This window comes from Marmota flaviventris, chromosome 2, assembly GCF_047511675.1.
Source record: "Marmota flaviventris isolate mMarFla1 chromosome 2, mMarFla1.hap1, whole genome shotgun sequence".
Taxonomy (NCBI): Eukaryota; Metazoa; Chordata; class Mammalia; order Rodentia; family Sciuridae; genus Marmota; species Marmota flaviventris.
Window position 1 is genome coordinate 32,815,382 of NC_092499.1, and position 14,429 is coordinate 32,829,810.

The following is a 14,429-nucleotide window of genomic DNA, read 5'->3' on the forward strand; positions in this document are numbered from 1 at the left end:
CAAGATGCAAAACTCCAAAGTCAATCAGGAGGCCGAAGAAATTCTTATGAACATTCAGAAAAACTCGATTTTAATCCGGTTAAAAATCATCAGTGTCATTATCATCATCATCATCACCATCATAAGTATATAATAATAATAATAATAATAATAAATAATAATAATAATAATAACTAGTAACAACAATAAAAAGGAAATCAGCGGAAAGTCAGGAAAAATGTAAAAAAAAAATTGGAATAACTTACTGTAGCTGAAGATCAAAAAAATCTCACTGTAAAAAAACAAAAATAAAAATAGCCCAGATTAGAAAAACGGGAGGTGCAAAAATGTTAAGTCAGTAAAGTTCATTTCTTTTTTTCTTTCCAAAAGCAGTTTCCACAAAAACCGCAAGGGTAATAATGTTCTCAGTAGCAGACAAGCAAAGCCCTTTCCACATCATCAATCAATCTTAAAAATACACGAGGAAGCATAGAGGTCAGTTTATGAGAGGCTAAAAGGCTCCTCCTCCTCTAACCCAACTGCTGCAGAAAAAATAGAAATAGAAATTTTAAAAATTACATCTGAAATCCAGGTCCCGTTTTTGGAAATTTAAAAAAAAACACCTGTAAATTTGCTGTAGTGCACACCAAGTTGCATCCTTATGTTTAAAATGTCTTTATAAAATCATTTTGGAATGGGAATGTGTGTGTTCTGGAAGGGTGGGGGAGGGAGGTTAAAAATCAAAGCTGAGCTCCAGTGAGTAGGGATGGGGTTCGCCTTGCTGCCCTGTGAAAGGAGAAGGGACAGATTGAGTCAGAGTTCCTCAGAAATGTTGTGCCCTAAACCCCCAAGACAGAAACATCTGTCTATTGCATCTAACACATTTTGGTAAAGCATTAACATTTCACTGGAATGGGGTAAGCCTTGATAAGCATTATCACTGCTACCAGTGACTGTATTTACAATTCAACATCAAGAGATGGCCAAATAACTAAATACATGTCAGAGTCCCCTTAAGGGGCTCTGAAGAGAGTATACATATGAACAAGTCATCTCAATAATCTTCAGTTTGGGCACGAAAAATACAAAAAAAAAGTAGGCCAACAAATGGAGATGAAAATGTGAGCAAATATCAAATACTGAGGTTATGAAGGTAAGCAGACTCATGTATTTTTCTTGAGTAATATGGACTGAATGTGAATGGTCTATCATGAAGGTATGAACTAAAGATGAGTTACCTACTCTCAAAACCAATGAGTGATCAAACCAAAAGGCCTAATGAGGTTCTACAGTTAGGGGGAAAGGTATTTTAAATAAGGAGCCCATTTAGTCCACTCACTGACAAATGAAAAACGATACAGATGGAAGAAAAAAATTAACTATTGTGGCTACTGAATATTTAATGTAATAAAACATGTGAAATAAACTATGGTCTTTACAGAATGTTTCTGTGTGTTTTTGTATCATCTAGTATAGTGAATTGGAAGACTCTTGATACATAATACCATACTAAAATAAATTATACATGACACAATGGTTGTTTCATCAGGTAGCTAATAGAGTAAGCATGAATTGGTTGCAGTCACATTTCCATACTGTCATATGGTCTTGTTCTCCCTAAATTTGAGTAAACTCTATAAAAATTTTAACCTGACCTTTGAAAATGTGTTCCCTGAGCCGAATATGTATGAAAGACTACAGCAACAGAACAGGTAATAAAATTCAGATTTTTAACTAAATTTTTAAAAAGCAGACATGTTTACGCAAGACATACTTTTATATTTAATGGGTAATAGTATACAAATGTAAATACTATAGAAAATGTACATTTGAATATTATTCCCTTCAAGTCAGTATTGAAATTACTGTGGAACACTCCTGTGTGGAATCATGGTCTGAACCTGGTAAAAAAAATTGTCAGTATGTTAAATTTATGGCTTGTCCACAAATCCTTTGCATATACACTGCAAGACACGCCCTTAAAAAGCATGAAAAGAAAGCATTTACATTTCTCAATGCCAAGAAAATACTGTCCTTTAATATGTTAATCAAGACACCACCACACCATACCAGGAAAATGGATTGCAAAGCTTTTCAATTAGGAGTTATCACAGATCAGTCAAAACCCATGAAGTCTGGATTCCTTCTTCTAAAATGGTATTCTCAAAGTGACTTATGCCAACCAATAGCATGAATGTCATCACTTGGCACTCACTAGAAATGCAAATTACAAGGCACCATCTGAATTAATTAGAAACTGGTGGGAGAGCCCAGCAGATCAACTTGTCTTCTAGTTAATCCTGTGTTTGAGAATCATTGTAAATATCTGAGGAAACCTTACCCCCTAATCAATTCCTTAAAGTGCCTTACCTTTCCAGTGTATTATCTATCAACTGTCACAATGCTTGAAATGTTTTCCTGATCTAATATAAACACACCCCAAAAAATGTAACCCTCCTTTCACAATAAATATACCAAATACCAAAAGAGTCAAAACCCAATGGTAATCTTTTTTCCTTTTATAAATGCAAACATTTCAGCATCTAAAACAGTACCTGCAGTTATGCTATACCTAACATTTCTGGTTTTCACAAATCAGAAAAATAAATAAATCTAATACATACAAGCAAACCATAACCTCCTGTTTCCAATGACAATGAACACATAAATATTAAGCAAGAACAAACAATGCTCCCAAAAAACAAATATTACCCGGGAATGATACCAGAATTCCAGATACTCAGGGGGCTGAGGTAGGAGGATCACAAACAAAGTTTCAAGGTCAGCCTTAGCAACTTAGTGAAGTCTAAACACCTTAGGAAAACTGTCTCAAAATAAAACATAAAAAGCCCTGGGGTTGTAGGTCAGTGGCTAAGTACCCTGGGTTCAATCCCAGGTCACCCCCCCTCCAAAATGGCCTAATAAAATTTCGAAGACTGACATACAGTTTTTATGGTGGTTGCTAATATTAATTACTAATTTAGAAAATTGCTTTTATTTTTTCAGTACTGGGGATTGAACCCAGGGGTGCTTTACCAACCTACATCCCTAGCCTTTTTAAATTTTAAGAGTCTCAGCTGAAGATAGCCTCGGGAATACCACCATACCCAACCAGAAAACTGCTTTTAATAAAAACTTTTCTCCACTTTCCAGTCTTCTGGAAACAAGGTGATTTGCATTAGAGAAATTAAAATAAGAGCTGGGCGCCTTGGCACACGGAGAATTGTAGGTTCAAAGCCAACCTCAGCAAAAGCCAGGTGCTAAGCAACTTAAGACTGTCTCTAAATAAAATGCAAAATAGGGCTGGGGAGGTGGCTCAGTGGTCCAGTGCCAGGGAGTTCAATCTCTGGTACCCCCAAAAAAGAAATTAAAATATAGTCTAAGCCCTCTGATTTAACAGCTATGAAACTCAAATCTAGAAGTTCCACTGATATGCCTGACATAACAGATGCAATGAGCAAGATAAAATTCAGTTCTCCAAACCCCTAAGCCAGGATTCTTTCCACTGTTACACTCCCTAGTTAAAATCTCTCACAATCAACACCTTATTTTCCCCCCCTTTTTGTGGTACTTTACCACTAAATTACACCCCTTTTTTTCTTTTTGAGACAGTGTCTTAAGTTATTGAGGCTGGCCTTGAACTTGTAATCAATCCTCCTGCCTCAACCTCTGGGATTACAAATGTGCATCCCTGAACCTGGCAATTTAACTACTGAACTTTTACAACTAGCTATTTTAGAATTTATTCCTTGCCTGTTCCTAAGAGTCATTTTATCTCAAATGATATCACATATTACGTCAAAACCTCTAGAGATCTAATTACAAACATAAGCAATATTTAAATTCTCTACAGAAGTAATAGCAACCACCATTAATTATTACCAAGAATGACTCAAGCATAACAAGATTTGAAGACCTACAACTTGTCATCTTTCCTATTCCTCTGGGTACAATCAGATTCTTACCTAGTTGAGAAAACATCTAGAATTGTTTCTGATAAGTCTGTGGCTAGAGCTCCTGATATACTTTTTGTTTCCTTGATACATGTGAACATACAGGAACCCATATTTCTAACAAGTCAAGGGAAGAAAAGTACCCTTGAATTAATTTCAATTTTTATCAGCAACTTTCTTACATTCTAATTTCTGACATCTACCAATATTTTTGATAATCAATTACAGCCCTTAACCTCATTTCTCTTTTTTTGCAGCACTAGAGATTGAACCCAGTCCTTACATGTATAGGCTAGCCCTTTTAAGACTGAGCCACATCCCCAGCCCTTTTTGAGAGGATTCTCCTAAGTTGTGCAGACTTGGATCTTCCCATCTCAGCCTCCCAAGTAGACAGGATAAAAATAAGGCAAGACCACACCTTACCTTGGTTTCTCACTATTCAGCAGTGATAAGTTTTTTAGCCCACGAATAATACACGTTTAGGCTTTTAAAAAGTCTTAGCCCTTACCCATATCAAACTGATTCCTTAAATTTATGTACTGGTTTAAACTGTGATTAATGATATTAGTTTTTGTTAAAAAAAAAAAAAAAAAGTAATGATAAATCGTATGCAAGGATTTTTTAAAAATGTAATTTCCCAGATAGGCCAATGTGACACTACTTTAGTTATTATTTAAAGGGTGATGCTGAGGACTTTACCCAGGGTGTACTACATGCTAAGCATGTGCTCTACCACCACTGAACTACACCTGGGACCCATATTCTTTTTATGTTAGCCAATATTACAATGAGGTTTCAGCATTTGGCAGATAATAAGCACCACAATACTTGGCTTACTAAAAAGTAGCTGTGCATTACTGCCCAAGTTCAAATGTACAGAATTAATGACAATATCTTGAAAGGTCAAATTTTAATTCTGTCTTCATAGCAAGTTACATTAATAACAAACCGAAGTCTGGTAATTTTTTTTTCTCAAGTCCAGGAGTTTTGGGAATTTCCAGTTACCAAAGAGTTTCTGTAACTGGGTTCTCCTAAATTAGAATATAGGGTTTTAGTACCTAGTGTTCCAATAACTAGGTAAAACTACTTGACCTACCTAACATCAAATTCCTTAGTAGTTCTGCTACTGGTTTAATATAATCCTGTCAACCAACACTCTTAATGCCTCAGTTCCTGTCTGAGAAAGATATTAATACCTACCTCAGCAAAGATCCACTAACTTATATATTTCAAGTGATTTGTAACCTGCAGATAAAAAAGTCAGCTGTAATTATTACTGTTAAATATATACAATATTTCCTTTAACAAACAGTTAAAAGTAAATACTTCGAGATCCAGCATTTGCTCAGCGAAAAATAAAAAGTAATCGGTAAAAATACTAAACCTATTGTTAAAATATTATTCCTATGCCATGCGGCATGTTCCGTAATTTATAAAATTCGCCATACCTCTACCCGTCCTCATCCCCCCCGCCCAATTTTTAAATTTAAGGCAATGTTATTAAAAAGCACCAATTATACATTAACTGCAATTATATTATGAGCCTCTCGGTCTTCACTTTCGTTATCTCGGGAGTCCTGACGGTCGTAGAAAATGAAAGGGAAAGAAGCCGTTAAACACACTAGAGCGAAAAATGCACATTTTTCTTGCCGAGAGTAGCCTAAAGGACACTAGGTTAAATCTACGCAGAGGCTGAGGCCTGTAAACTCTCTCCCGCTCCAGACCTAATCCCCAATGCAGAAAAAATAAATGCGGGCCTGGTTACTCTGCCGAGGGGAGGGTTCCCTCGTCTTTTCTCCCACACCCTCTCGGTCTCCCTAAAAAGCCCAGCGCCCCCACTGCGTCCACCCCCTCCACTTACCAGGAGGGGGAGGGAGAAGAGATTCGATTCTGAATCTCCTACTCCCAGATTCTATATGAAGAAGTCGACCGCTGCTCGAGGTCAGCAAGGCAGCCGCAACCGCTCAGCCTTCGTCTCTTCACAAAATGGCCCCCGAGTCTCCTCTGCCGCCGAGGCGAAGACCTAAACCCCGCCCCACTCCCAAGAACCTTCCTATTGGCTGTTCCTCTTCTCGCGCCTGCTCCTAAATAGACAGTACTACCGCTTTTCACAATTCTGTCCAATCACAATCAGAAGTGGGTTAGTCCAAGTCGGAGAATTTCCACATGCGTGACAGAAACTAGTTTGTAACTGGCTATTATTCCTGTCATTTAGTGCTTGAGGAATGTTTATTGGCCACTGTACCAGACGAAGCGCCGGGTGGAAACTCGCCTTTGTATAGCGTACCGCTTCGCATCCGGGTATCCAGGAGCTCTGACTGGCGGCCGCATTGTCCTATCTCTGATTTTTAGAGTTCCTAGTAAAAGGTCCGCCCAGATCTCGGAATTCCCGCGGCGCGGGGGCAGGGAAGGGTTAGGGTGTAGCCAGGCGGTTAGGGTGTAACCGGGCGCAAAAGGACCTGCCCTAGCTTCGGGCATAGGAAAAAGAAAAGGCGCCAAATGAGCCCTCCGCCATGCCGCGTGGATAAAAAAAAAAAAAACACTGTCTTTGGAGTCAGAAGGGAGCATTGATAACTAGACCGTGTTAAAATTGAGAAAACTAACCAGACTTGCAGTTTTTCCAATACCAGATCCCTTCTCGTTTCCAAACTCTTAATATCAGCTGCCTCCTGGACTTCTTAAAATGTTTGGCATCCCAAACTCCAGCCCCTAATCTAGTCTAACTTGTTTCACTCACGAATATACAAACCAACCATTTTGGCCTACCTCTCCAAACCTGATCTCTTAATTCTCATCCTGAAATGGGGCTGTCTCCCACTTAACCCGCTTTCTGTTCTCTCCTGCCAGTCCCTCTTGTTATATTATAGGAAGCTTGCACACATTGGACTTGCTCCTGCTCTGCTCAGAAAAGGAAGCCTTTTGTGTGCTGCTCTTAGGGAAGATTTCATTTATTATTAAGTAGATACAGCAAGGTACAAAGCACTGTCTGGGTAGTGTAATTTCATTTGTATGCTTCTTTTTTTAACCCGCTGATTGAACTCAGGCGCCTAATCACTGAGCCATATCCCCATTCCCTTTTTATTTTTGTTATTTTGAGACAGGGTCTTTCTAAGTTGAGAGACATGTGTACATATATGAAGGCAGTTTTATGTACTCGTTTTGCATTAATTCTAAATTCCAGAGAAAGAAGGCTAGCTCTATTTTTTTCTTTTCTTTTTTTTTTTTCCCCCTTTAACCAGGGATTGAATGAACCCAGAGCATTTAACCAGTCACATCCGCAGCACGTTGTTTTTGTTGTTGTTGTTTTTGAGACAGGTTCTCCTTAAGCTGATTAGGGTCTTGCTAAATTGCCTTGAACTTGGGATCCTCCTCCCTCAACCTCCTTAGTCGCTGGGATTACAGGCATGCAGCCCCACACCTGACTAGCTCTTAAGTCTGGGGGAGAGAAACTTTTTAACTTTTTCATTGGTATCCGTTTCCATACCATGTGGATTCCTCCCCCCCTTATATTGCGTTAAACTAAAAAGTAAAAACAAGAGACATGGTAGGAGCCGGGTGCGGTGACCCTTGCCTATAATTCCAGCGACTCTGAAGGCTGAGACAGGAGGATTCGAGTTAACATGGGAGGAAAAAAATATACTAAAGGCTTAAGAGTGGTTTTCACCTGATGGGGCTATTATATGTGATTTTTGTTTGTTCTTTCTTTTTCTTTTTCTTTTGAGATGGAGTGTCCCGGGTTTCCCAGGCTATCTTTGAATTTGCAGTCCTTCTGTCTCAGCCTCTCTAATAGCTGGGATCACAGGCAGGAGCCACTATGCTGTCCAGCCACTATGCTGGACATACATTTTCTTAATCATTTACTTTGAATCAGTGGAGAAACATCTAACAAGTGCTTAAAGCCTCATCTGAATTGCCACATTGCAGTTTATTTCAAAGAACTTCATAACACTGGCATGAGGCAGGAAGAGGGAAAAAATAGGTAGAGACATAAAAGAAGGACAAGAAAGGGCTAGGGTTGTGGCTTAGTAGCAGAGTGCTTGTCTCATACATGTGAGGGACTGGGTTTGGTCTTCAGCACCACATGAAAATAAATAAACAAAATAAAGATATTGCGTCCATCTATAACTAAAAAACATTTTTAAAAAAGGACCAAAAACCCTACATTCTAATTCAGAAGTTTGTACTTCTGGTGGCCTGTCATTCCTAACACCAGTCTGACTACCAACCTGTAACTCCCAAATTCCTTAGAAATCTGTAAATCTACTTGTAAACTGTTAGTTAACCCCCAATAAATATATTAAGTAAAGAGAGGTACAAAATTTTGAGAAATTTAGGGGATTTGCAGTGTTATCTATTGGTCAGATGATAGAGATCACATTGGCCTAAAGATCCTGAGATTGACCCTACCACCATAATCATATTGACATCACCAGACTATTATTTCTACATATTCTCCCATACCTGCCCCTTAAAAGAACAACCAGGAAAACAGAAAATGCAACTGTCACTCTAGAGAAGGCTGGCATTTACCCATTAATGTGTATATTTCTTGCTGTAGCCCCAAAGACACCCCTCCCTTGAGATTGTCTGTGTTTTCCCTTGAATATGAATCTACTTTCCTAAATAAACCTCTGACTATGACTCTTACTAGTGCATGCTGAAATTCTTTTCTGTTAAGTAACCCAAGGGTGCTACATACCCTGGGTCAAATTCCTCCGTCTCTCTGGGAACTCCTCCAGGGACATCTCTTCTGTAACAACACTGTGGTTAATTTTACACTCTTCTCTTCTCCTGGAGAGTAAGTTGTTTTTTTTTTCATAGTAGAGTTTAATTCTTTTTTTTTTTTTTAAGAATTTTTTTAATATTTATTTTTTTTAGTTCTTGGCAGACACAACATCTTTATTTGTATGTGGTGCTGAGGATCGAACCCGGGCCGCACGCATGCCAGGCAAGCGCGCTACCACGTGAGCCACATCCCCAGCCCGGAGTTTTAATTCTTATTCCTCTCTATATTTCTCTTGCTTATTACCTGGCATAGGGCCTTAAATAGAAAGTAAAGTTGGGTTTGATGGCCTGAACCTGTAATCCTCATTCTTAGGAAGCTGAGATGGAGGATTACTTGAGTCAAGGAGTTCAAAATCACCCTGGGCAGCATACTGAAGCCCTGTATTAAAAAAAAAAAAAAAAAAAAAAATTGGCTCAGTGGTAAAGTTTTAGAGTTTTTGCCTAGCATATGAAGGGCCCTGGGTTCTATCCCAAGAATCACACACACACACACAAAAAAAAAAAAGAGTGGGAGAGAAAGAGAAAAAAGAAAACATAGTGAGAAATCTGTTGGGTTTTTGTGTGTGTGTGTGTGTATGTGTGTGAAACTGGGGACAGAACCAGAACCTAGAGGTGCTTTACTGCTCAGTTACATCCCTGGCCCAATTTTTTTGGTTTTGTTTGTTTGTTTGTGATATGGGCTTTCAAAGTTGCTGAAGCTGGGCTGGAATTTGCAATACCCCTGCCTCAGCCTCACAAATAGCTGGAATTACAAACATGCAACTCTATGCCTGGCTGAAATAGGTTTTTCTGTTTTGTTTTGTTTTATTTCTGGTGCTTGGTATCCAACCCAAGATCTCACACATACTGAATAAGTGCTCTACCACTGAGCTTCTATTCTCAAGCCCTGAAATATGTATTAAATTAATTAATCCCAGGGGCTGCGGTTGTGGCCAGCGGTAGAGCACTCGCCTAGCACATGTGAGACCCTGGGTTCAATCCTCAGCACCACATATAAGTAAATAAAATAAAGGTGCTGTGCTCAACTACAACTAATAAATAAATATAAGAAAAAAATTAATTAATCCTTAACCATCAGGGGAAATTTCAATTTTTCTGAGACAAATGGACTGTCCTTTCTTTTTATTTTTGTTTTTCTTTCTTTTCTTTTTTCTTCCTTTTGTGTGTATATGACTACCACTGAGCCACACCATGAGCCCTTTTTATTTTGAAGCAGTATCTCACTAAATTGCTGAGGTGGGTCTTGAATTTGCAATCCTCCTGCCCCAACCTCCTGAATCACTATGATTATAGGCCTGCACCACCACAATTGACTTGTCTTTTCTTATTTTATTTGTTTACTTTTATCTGGTGCTAAGGATGGATCCCAGTGCCTCACACATACTAGGCAAGTGCTTTGCCACTGAGCCACAACCCCAGCCCCAATTTGTCCTTTATTCATTGTGTACTTTTTATAGCACTTATTCAGGCCCAGGGCTAGGAGGCATGGGTGACTTGTAATTCTATAATTCTTTACCTAAGAAAGCCAAAACAAAACACCGATGTATGTTTGTTCCTCATTGTTCTCACAGAATAAACATGTTTATAACATGTTAATAAAAACTACCTGTTTTCTGGGGCTGGGGATATGGCTCAAGCAGTAGGGCGCTCGCCTGGCATACGCGTGTCACTGGGTTCGATCCTCAGCACCACATACAAATAAAGATGTTGTGTCCGCCGAAACTAAAAAATAAATATTAAAAAACTCTCTCTCTCTCTCTTAAAAAATAAAAATAAAAATAAACTACCTGTTTTCATTTACCAGAAAACAGTTTTAGAGTGAGGCATCATGGCACAAGCCTGTATTCCCAGTGACTTGAGAGGCTGAGGTTGGAGGATCTCAAGCTAGCCTCAGCAACTTAGTGAGACCCTGCCTCAAAAGAAAAAATAAAAAGGGTTGGGGATATGGCTCAGTGGTTAAGCACCCCTTGTTTCAATCCCCCATACCAAAAAACAAAAAAGCAGGTTTTACTGCATGAACTTTGTCATGGCTTGCCTATTAACCAGCACTGTATTTGGTGCAAGATAAGTACTTAAGAGATAGCATTCATGTTTTCAAGAAGTTGCCTCTAGACAACTCCTTGTTGTCTAGGGCAGAAGTAAAGGATATGATACACAAAGGAAATGAAGTCAACCTGCCAAAGAGATTCCTGTAGGCCCATTTATGTGCCCAAAGGTTAAGATATGGAATCAGCCTATGTGCCAGTCAGATGAATAAAGAAAATGTGATATATAAACTAAGCATGGTGGCATACACCTGTAATCCTAGCAACTTAGGAGACTGAAGCAAGGAGGATCACAAGTGCCAGGTCATCCTCAGCAACTTAGCCAGAACCTATATCAAATAAATAAATAAAATGGCTAGGGATGTAACTCAGTAGTAAAGCAACTCTGGGTTCAATCCCAAATACCAAAGAAGAAGGAGGAGGAGAAGAGCAAAGCAGTTACTGTTATGGAAGGGCTAGTTTGTTTGTTTGTTTGTTTATTTTTTGGTACCAGGAATTGAACTCAGGGGCACTCGACCACTGAGCCACATCCCCAGCTGTATTTTGTATTTTATTTAGAAACAGGGTCTCACTGGGTTGATTAATGCCTGGCTTTTTCTAAGGATGGCTTTGAATTTGTAATCCTTCTGTCTCAGCCTCTGGAGCTACTGGGATTATAGGCACGCACCACTGTACCCGGTTTAGTTTACCTTTTATCTTATAAATATTAACTAAATAACATCCTTGATATCTATCATTCTGAATACTTCAGCCTATCTAATCATCCACCCCATTTTATTCAGATCAGACGGGGCTGGGGTTGTAGCTCAAGGGTGGAGTGCTTGGCTAGCACGTGAGAGCACTGGGTTCTGTTCTCAGCACCTCGTATGAATAAATAAATAAAATAAAGGTCCACTGACAATTAAAAATTTTTTTTTAAACCAAATAGGGCTCTCTAGTATAATTATCATTGCTTCCTTCCTCTGCACCTTCCATCCTCCAAGGATGTCATAAGCATCTTTCACTGGAAAGTGAGAAAGTGGTCATGGGTAAATCTAAACAAAGCACATTTAAAATTTTGCCGTTTTGTAATTTTATTCAGCACTATTTTTAATTTGGACACCTTTTTGACTGTTTGCAAGCTATCTGCTATGTGCAGGGATTACCCTCTACTTTCAAAATTCTTTAATTACTGCATCCTATTTCTCCCACATTAAGTGTGCCCCCATGCAGATTCTGCAAACTGCTGTCATGGCAATCATGTGAAAACATTTCCCTTTACTGTGCAACTCCCACTCTAAAGTCCTATAATAACTCTCTATTCCAGTCCTAAGCTTCCCCCTGACCCTAGGTACTGAAAATTGAACCAAGGGTTCAGGGGTACCACGAGCCATATCCCCAGTCCTTTTTATTTTTTATCTTGAGACAGAGCCTCACTAAGGTGCTGCAGCTAGCCTCAAACTTTTGATCCTCCTGCCATCAGCTTCCCAAGTTGCTGGGATTACAGGCCTGTACCACCACAGTGGACCAGTCCTAGGTTTTCTGTTTTTGGGTTTTTTTTTTTTTTTTTAATATTTTTAGTTATACATGGACACAATATTTTTATTTTGTTTATTTATTTTTATGTGGTGCTGAGGATTGAATCCAGTGCCTCACATGTGTGAGGCAAGTGCCCTGCCACTGAGCTACAACCCCAGCCCCAGTCTTAGGTTTTTATTGTCTCATTCACAGCTACTCTCTGACTAGTCCCCTCCTTACCTACCAATTTTATCCCTTCCCCAAGACCCTACTGTCCACACTTCAACATACCTAACTCAAGTCCCAATTAATTCTTTTTTTTTTTTTTTTTTTTTTTGGTACTGGGGATTGAACTCAGGGGCACTTGACCACTGAGCCATATTCCCAGCCCTTTTTTTTTTTTTTAAAGAGAGAGAGAGACAGAGAGAGAGAGAGAGAGAGAGAGAGAGAGAGAGAGAGAGAATTTTTTTAATATTTATTTTTTAGTTTTCAGTGGGCACAACATCTTTGTTTGTATGTGGTGCTGAGGATCGAACCCTGGCCGCACGCATGCCAGGTGACGGCGCTACTGCTTGAGCTGCATCCCCAGCCCCCCAGCCCTTTTTTTATATTTTATTTAGAGGCAGGGTCTCACTGAGTTTCTTAGTGCCTTACTTTTGCTGAGGCTGGCTTTGAACTCAAGATCCTCCTGCCTCAGCCTCCCAAGCCGCTGGGATTACAGGCGTGCGCCACCATGCCCAGCCATATTAATTCTTTTTGAATTAATATATATATTAATTTTAATTAAATAGTTAAATATAATTAAATCATTACATATCTTTTTTGAAGATATATAATGATTTATTCAAATGCTTATTCAATCAGCCAACCAACGCTTTTAAATATGTTTTAACTGAAAGTGTTTTTTATATTCAACACACTGATCTAAACATCAGATATATCACAAACTAAATATAACAGGCTGCTGAGAGCCACAGCCAAGTCGGGATGGTGCCAGAAGGAGTGGTTAAGAGGTGACCCAGGGAGCCATTAAGATGATGATAATTAAGTTATAATTGCTGTGACTGGATGATGCTGGATTGGGACAGGCTGTGTATTGAGTTGTACATGGACCCCTGCTGTCTGGCAATAGGGTGGCTCCATGAATAGGGCAATAGGGTGGTTCCTGCTGCCATTGAGTTCTCGAGGGTTCCAGTTGGGGCGGAGCCCGGGTGAGATCTGGGACAGTTCCCGAGAAGGGCCGTGTGGGTGGCTTTCTCAGGAGTTCGGAAAATAAAGTTTGTTCCTGCTTGAGTGGCTGGTGATTTGTGCCCAGCTAGACTGCAGCAACAGTCCTAGTCCTCCAGCTTTGCATCCTTTCACAAACTCATTTCATAATCAGTTTCCCTTATAATAGACCGGCACTGTTTATTTTGTAATCCAATTACTTTTGAACCCCATTTTGTGCTTGGTGTTTGTGTGTGAAGCACATTTAATAGATTGATTATTTGATAGCTATCTGACAAAGCATTTCATTACACCCATTGCTCCTTTTAACCCCAAAGCTTTTGATAATGGGTAAACTCATAATGAGGAATTTAGAATGTAGCATCCAGCGAATAGATTATTGATGTTTTATCTTTGAGAATAAAACTTCTCCAATATTTAGGTAAAAATAAACCAGAATACATATTTCAAAAATTGGGGCTGGGGATGTGGCTCAAGCAGTAGTGCGCTGACCTGGCATGCGTGGGGTGCTGGGTTCGATCCTCAGCACCACATAAAAATAAAATAAAGATGTTGTGTCCACCAAAAAACTAAAAAATAAATATTAAAAAGTTTTTTAAAAATTAGCAGTATTTATACACTGCTAATAAAATTACGTTAACTCCTCCTCCAGGCACTTGAACACTGAGCCATATTTCCACCATGTCAAGGCTTCCAATGTCCCCCTCCCTACTGAAGCCAGATTTTAAGTTAGGTAGTCAGTGTAGTTAGATAAATCGGGGTCTAATACCGAGTAGAATCTAAAATGGAGGCCATGCTGAAAATGATTCCAGGGAACGCAAAACAACTCATGAAATGTGAAACCCTTCAATTATTGTGATGCATTACTTTTAAGATTAAAAGTAGTCAGAAAAAGGAGTGGGGAATGTAAGGGTAAAAGAAATTGAAGTTAAAGCGTAAAAGT

General features: G+C 39.2%; 1 protein-coding gene across 1 annotated transcript in view; it reads right to left on the bottom strand.

The window, feature by feature from the left end:
• Positions 1-5,928, bottom strand: part of Hnrnpc (heterogeneous nuclear ribonucleoprotein C) — a 53,224-nt gene extending 47,296 nt beyond the window's left edge. The window contains exons 1-2 of the mRNA XM_071607738.1: positions 5,794-5,928; positions 246-271 (exon numbers count right to left, since the gene is read on the bottom strand). The gene's annotated coding sequence lies outside the window, so the exon portion shown is untranslated. The remainder of the gene's footprint in view (positions 1-245; positions 272-5,793) is intronic.
• Between the last annotated feature and the right edge of the window lie 8,501 nt (positions 5,929-14,429).